This window comes from Ornithorhynchus anatinus, chromosome 1 (genome assembly GCF_004115215.2).
Source record: "Ornithorhynchus anatinus isolate Pmale09 chromosome 1, mOrnAna1.pri.v4, whole genome shotgun sequence".
In the NCBI taxonomy this organism is placed as follows: domain Eukaryota; kingdom Metazoa; phylum Chordata; class Mammalia; order Monotremata; family Ornithorhynchidae; genus Ornithorhynchus; species Ornithorhynchus anatinus.
The window spans coordinates 152832052-152838397 of NC_041728.1; the positions used below are offsets into that span (position 1 = coordinate 152832052).

Here is a 6346-nt window from a genome sequence, read left to right on the forward strand (position 1 = left end):
AATAATAATGGTATTTGTTAAGCACTTATTATGTGCAAAGCACTGTTCTAAGCGCTGGGGGATACAAGGTGATCAGGTTGTCCCACGTGGGCTCACAGTCTTCATCCCCATTTTACAGATGAGGTAACTGAGACACAGAGAAGTTAAGTGACTTGCCCAAAGTCACACAGCTGGCAAGTGGCAGAGCCGGGATTAGAACCCATGACCTCTGACTCCCAAGCCCGGGCTCTTTCCACTGAGTCATGCTGCTTCTAAACCAGGTCTTTCTGACTCCCAGCCCATGCACTATTCACTAGACCACACTGTGCCAGGCCCTGTTCTAAGCCCTGGGATAGATACAACATAATCAGGTTGGACACAGTCCTTGTCCCACATAAGGCTCACAGTCTAAATTCTCATTTTATAGAAGAGGTAACTGAGGAACCAAGAATTTAAGTGATTTGCCCAAGGTCATACAGCGGGCGAGTGGAGGATTTCATATCCTCTGAATCCCAGGCCTGTGCTCTTTCCACTAGCTCTTTCCAGTGCTTCAGCACTGACCCTTTTTCACAAGACAAAATAAGGATAACAGGCCAGAAAATTAAGCAGGTGAGATTCCAAGTGTTGTCAACCCCAAGATATTTGTAAAATGAAATTAATCTTTTTCTAGAGGGAAGTACAGGCCAATCATATTTACCAGGGAATGACCTTCACATCACATTATCTCAGTCTCTAAGCTATCTTTTACCCTATAAATGAACCACCCCCACGAACATTTGTTTTAATATGTTGGCCCAGTTTCCGGAGTTTTCAAACTTACCTGTTAACATCATCTCCTTCACACCCGCTAAACTCACCAGCCAGCCATTCCTATGAAAATACAGCTGTATAATCTTAAAAAGAGTAAATTAAAACTTGCTGTGGCCTATCCAGCTGGCCACCCTTGTGTGAGAGAGTGATGCATCATCAGAAAGCAGACCTTGGTTAGCGCACTGCCACCAAGAATAAAACGGTCTACAAACGGCAGGCTTGGTTTAACATTTTAAACACCTTTTCTTTCCTCCCCACCCTGACCCCCCAAGAAAAAGGAAATTTAAGCCATTTAGGAAGTGTGAGAGACAGATAAAAAGCAGTCATTAAAAAGGTCTGAGTGTTTGAGGAGAAAAACCCAGCTTCTCTAGATTTTCAAGCTTCTAATCTTGGCAATAAATCTGGGGGTATAAGAGACTGGTTAAAGAATGACTGGGGGTAGAAAAGTCCATAGTGATTAATGTATATGTAAATATATAAATATATATTTGCCTAAATGGAGGTGTTCCATGATACAACTTTCATGAGTGAGAGGCAAGATGACCTCTAATAAGGACTTGGAAGATACTGGACACTGAGATGCCTGGAATGCAGCATACTTTGCAAGTACATGCAACATGATGCAATTGCATCATTAAGTCCACTGGATTTCTCCTGAGCTTTAAAGCACTTTTACTGAGGGTCCTCCTCACCTTCCCACTTGCTCAAGCCTTCCCACTTGCTCACTCTGAACGTGGATACTGCTTCCCCACCTCTGCCACTGGTTTTCTTTTTGCTTTATTTTGGTTTTTTAATGGCATTTGTAAAACACTTACTATGTTCCATATTATTATTATTATCATCATCATTGTCGTTATTATTATTATTATCATCACTATTATTATTATGCTGTAGAACTTGGGTAGCAGTCCTTTATCCAGACGTAAGTCCTTTATCTGATGCCATATTTGTAGTGGACAGGATACCGGACTTCCTGATATAAAACTGAACAAATGGCCACCCAACAAAAGGACTCTAACTCTGCCAGTTGAGAAGCTCTTCTTATAATGAGAAACAAGCATGAAACCTTCAAATGGGTAACAGTTGCTTTGGAATCACCTTTATTCTTCTGCTGGTTGGAGACCATGCTAGACAATGAGACATTTCAGAAGGAGACATACATAGTTTCCACTACCTCCTCTGCTTACATTAAAAAGCGCAGAGCAACATTATTTTGGCCCACTAATTTTTTTTGTGACTGTGCGCTCCAAAGAGAATGACTGTATTTAGTTGAGTCTTCTTCATTTCATAGTATTTTAATAAAAGAAGCCTTGAAAAAGCATCCAGCTCAATTTCTCTTTAAGTGACTTCTGGGGAAAGCAGCAGAGAGGGGAATGAGCTTCTGCTATTTCCTTTTTTTCTGTCTGCTTAAAACAGTCATACAGTTTATTGCTGTTGTTGTTGTCTTATGCTGTCAAGTAGTGTCCGACCAATAGCGACGCCATGGACACATCTCTCCCAGAACGCCCCACTTCCATTTGCAATTGCTCTGGTGGAGTAGCCATAGAATTTTCTTGGTAAAAATCCAGAAGTGCTTTACCACTGCCTCCTTCCATGCAATAAATGAGTCTCTGTCCTCGACTCTCTCCCATGCCGCTGCTGCCCAGCACAGGTGAGTTTTGACTTGTAGCCGATGGCCTTCCACTCGCTAGCCACTGGCCAAGCTAAGAATGGAATGGACAGGCCTCTGCTTGACTCTCCCTCCTGTAGTCATGACTGGTAGAGTACTGGAAACTCTCTAGGTGCGACCCTGTGAGGGGTCATATAATTTGCCTTTTTAATGTTGGTATTTTTTAAGCGCTTACTATGTGCAGTACACTTTTCTAAGCGCTGGGATAGATTCAGAGTAATCAGCTTGTCCCAAGTGAGGCTCACAGTCTTAATCCTCATTTTACAGATGAGGTAACTGAGGCACAGAGAAGTTAAGTGACTTGCACACAGTCACACAGCTGACAAGCAGCAGAGCTGGGATTCGAACCCATGACTCTGACTCCCAAGCCCATGCCCTTTCCACTGAGCTATGCTGCTTGGAGAATCACTTTCCAGGAAATAATAATAACTGTGGCATTTTTTAAGTGTTTACTGTGTGTCAAATACTGCTGAGGTAGTTTCAAATTAATCAAACAATCAATGGTATTTATTAAGTGTTTACTTTGTGCAGAGCATTGTAATAAGCACTTGGGAGAATACAACAGAGTTGGTAGACATGTTCAATACCCACAACGAATTTACAGTCTCTGATTGACATAGCCCCCCATAGAGTTCACTGTTTAAGTAGGAGGGTACTGAATCCCCATTTTCCAGGTGCCTGGCCCTTACTAAGCACTAAGATAGATACGATCTAATCATATTGAACACAGACCATATCCCAACATGGGACTCACAGTCTTTAACCCCATTTTACAGATGAGCTAACCGAGACACAGAGAAGATAAGTGACTTGGCTACGGTCACACATCAGACAAGTGGCAGATACGGAATTAGAACCCAGGTCCTTCTGATTCCCAGGCTTGTGCTCTATCCACTAGGCCATGCTGCTTCTCAATGATATGCTTAATGATACCCAAACTGTTAATGAATTGTTCCATTCCAAAAGAAAATTTGAACGTTTGGGTGCAAATGTATTCAACATTCATTCAATAGTATTTATTGAGCGCTTACTATGTGCAGAGCACTGTACTAAGCGCTTGGGATGAACAAGTCGGCAACAGATAGAGACAGTCCCTGCCATTTGACGGGCTTACAGTCTAATCGGGGGAGACGGACAGACAAGAACAATGGCACTAAACAGCGTCAAGGGGAAGAACATCTCGTAAAAACAATGGCAACTAAATAGAATCAAGGCGATGTACAATTCATTAACAAAATAAATAGGGTAATGAAAATATATACAGTTGAGCGGATGAGTACAGTGCTGTGGGGATGGGAAGGGAGAGGTGGAGGAGCAGAGGGAAAATGTATCTATCAGGAGGCTCAATAACCTAATTACTCTACCGCCTTGGCCATGAAAGAACCAGAGAAAATTACAGGAAGTAGGCTGGGTTTTTGCCCTGGTTGTCCAAACAATATGGCCAGGGTCATCTGAACTTGGTTTCTCCATGACCGTCAATATGAGAAACTTTTATACTCTTTAAATTCTTACACGCTTTGGGCCCAGATGCCCTTCTTCCCCCCAGCCCATCCTGCCGACAGCTGCTCTCAACAAGGATATAACCATGGGAGAGTGGAGATGAGACACTTTACACAGAATACCCACATGTTAATAATTTGCTTCTCCTCATTTTGTAATATAACCTGATTTTCTCAGCCTTTGTAAATACAATCAGGTCTACCCAACTGTTAGAGCCTCATCATCTGAAACATTGTAAAATCTCATGAATTGTACTCCTATGGGTATGGAAAAATGATCTTAAACAGAAACAGTTCCTGTATTGTAAGACATCATAACAATAATGGTAAATAATAATGTGTCATTTATGAAGCAGTTTCTAGATGCTAGGTTCTGGGATAACCCAATCAATGGCATTTGTTGATTGATTTGTTATTATTATTATTTACAATATTAAGGTATTGGGAGATTACAGTAAAGTTTTGGTAGACATGATCCCAGTCACAAGGAACTTAGGGTCTAGTGGAGGAGAGGGGAATTAAAATAAATTACAAGTAGGAGAAGCAACAGAATATAAGAATACATACACAAGTGTTGTGGGGTGGGATGAGTATCAAAGTATTTAAGGGAGTATAGACCCAAGTACATAGGTGACACAGAATAGATGAGAGGAAATGAGAAGTTATTCAGGGAAGGCCTCTTGGTGAAGGTGTGATTTTAGTAGGGTTTTGAAGATGGCCAAAGTGGTGATCTGTCAGATATGAAAAAGGAGGGAGTTCCAGTCAGGGGGCAGGATGCAAGCAAAGTGACAGGGATGAGAGGGACAGGATTGAGGCCCAGTAAGTAAGTTAATGTTGTCTTATGCTGTAGAGTCGTCTCCCACCTATAGCAACTCCATGGACACAACACTCCCAGAATGTCCCACCTCCATCTGCAATCATTCTGGTAGCAAATCCTTAAGAGTTTTCTTGGCAAAAACATGGAAGTGGTTTACCATTGTCTTCTTTCATGCAGTAAACTTGAGTCTCTGCCCTCGACTCTCTCCCATGCCGCTGCTACCCTGAACAGGTGAGTTTTGATTTGTAGCAGATTGCCTTCCGCTCGCTAGCCACTGCCCAAGCTAGGACTGGAATGGGTATGCCTCTGCTTGACTCTCTCTCATGTCATCAAGACTGATAGAGTACTGGAAACTTTCCAGGTGTGATCCTAAGAGGAGGCCAGGGAGTAAAATGTGCCAGCTTGGCTATAGTGAGAGAGAAGCAAGGGTAGATAATAATAATAATATCTATAAGCACTTGATTGTGTGCTAAACTCTGTACTAAACTCTAGGATTAATACAAGATAATCAGGACTGTCATAGTCCCCATCCCACATGGGGCTAAAATCTCAATAGGCGAGAAAATAGGCATTGAATTCCTATTTTACAAATGAGAAAACTGAGGCACAAAGAAGTTGAGTAGTTAATTTTTAAGATCACAGAGCAGCTAAATGGCCGAGTCAGAATTAGCACCCAGGTCCTCTGACCCACAGACTCATGATCTTTCCACTAGGCCACACTACAGAGGAGAGAGAATGATGCTCCCATAGCCACCAAAAGAAATTGAGAAGAAGCTACCAAGAGGCCATAACCTATCTCAACTACTGAGTTACTATCCTTATTGGCCTCAAAGCCTCCAGTCTCTCCCATCTTGGCTTTGATGTCATTTTTCAAAAAAAAAATTGTTCTGCTGATGTCTACCCACCTTTCAAAAGCCTCCAATGGTTGTCCATCCATAGCCACATTAATTATTAGTACTTGGACCAATTCAGGAACAATTTGGATGGAGAAGATGGGGTGAGTTCCAGAGATGTTGTGAAGGTGGAACTCACAGAATTTGATGTTTGACTGAATGAACTGATTGACTGAAACAGACAACTCCTGGATAATACCAAGGGAGGATGGTAGTGTTGTCTACAGTGATAGGAAAGTTATTGTGAGGAGATGATCTAGATGGGATGAGGAGTTCTGTTTTGGATATATTCTTCACTGACACTGTCCTCTCCTGGTTTTTCTGTGTCACTTTCACCAGCTCCTCCTCTCTCTCCCACCTCCTAATTGTGGGAGTCCTTCACGGGTCAGTTCTGGATTCCCTTCTATTCTTCATCTACACCTATTCCTCTGGACAGCTCAATTTCTCCTGTGGCTTCTACTGTCTCTATTGCTCAATAAATAACATTGACTGATTGACTGATTGGCTCTTGGGCACCCAATCAGCTCTGTATTTCCTATTTTACCTTGCTCATCTACTACACCCAAGTTCCAAAACTTTACTCCTCTAATATCAACCTACTCACTACCCCTTAATCTTGTCAGTCCCACCACTAACCTCTGGCCTGGAACTGCGCCCCCACCACCAACCTTCATATTCA

General features: G+C 42.2%; 1 non-coding gene across 1 annotated transcript; it reads right to left on the reverse strand.

Moving 5' to 3' along the window:
- Positions 1-5015: 5015 nt before the first annotated feature.
- LOC114816246 lies at positions 5016-5153 on the reverse strand. The gene has a single exon (XR_003764010.1). It is a non-coding gene; the product is annotated as a small nucleolar RNA SNORA7 (small nucleolar RNA).
- Positions 5154-6346: the final 1193 nt, after the last annotated feature.